The following is a 450-nucleotide window of genomic DNA, read 5'->3' as shown; positions in this document are numbered from 1 at the left end:
GGGTATTAAGGAAGCAAGGATTTGCATATGGATTCACGCGCACCGACGAGGGATATAGCTAGAAAAATATTCAGTTTGGATTTGTGTGTCAGCGTGTGGATATGTGGGTGTGAGGGTATGCGGATATGTTGGTATACAGATGTGGGGATATGTGGAGATGTGGAAACGTAGGTATACAGATATTGGGGTATGTGGAAATGTAGGTATAAAGATATGTGGATATGTTGGTATGTTGTTGTGTGCATATATGGCTATGTGGTTATGTAGGTATACAGATATGTAGATATGAGGATATGTAGGTATGTAGATATATAGATATGTGGATATCCTATGTTCCTACTGTCTATATGCTAGATATATACAGTGAATGAGTAAATATTGGAAAAATCACATATATGGGGACATTTCTTTAACGCACGAACGCACGTACCTTTCTCTTCGACACATGAT

Source organism: Penaeus monodon, chromosome 28, assembly GCF_015228065.2.
Source record: "Penaeus monodon isolate SGIC_2016 chromosome 28, NSTDA_Pmon_1, whole genome shotgun sequence".
NCBI classification, from domain to species: domain Eukaryota; kingdom Metazoa; phylum Arthropoda; class Malacostraca; order Decapoda; family Penaeidae; genus Penaeus; species Penaeus monodon.
The sequence above is the reverse complement of the archived record's forward strand: the minus strand, read 5'-3'. Positions refer to the sequence as shown.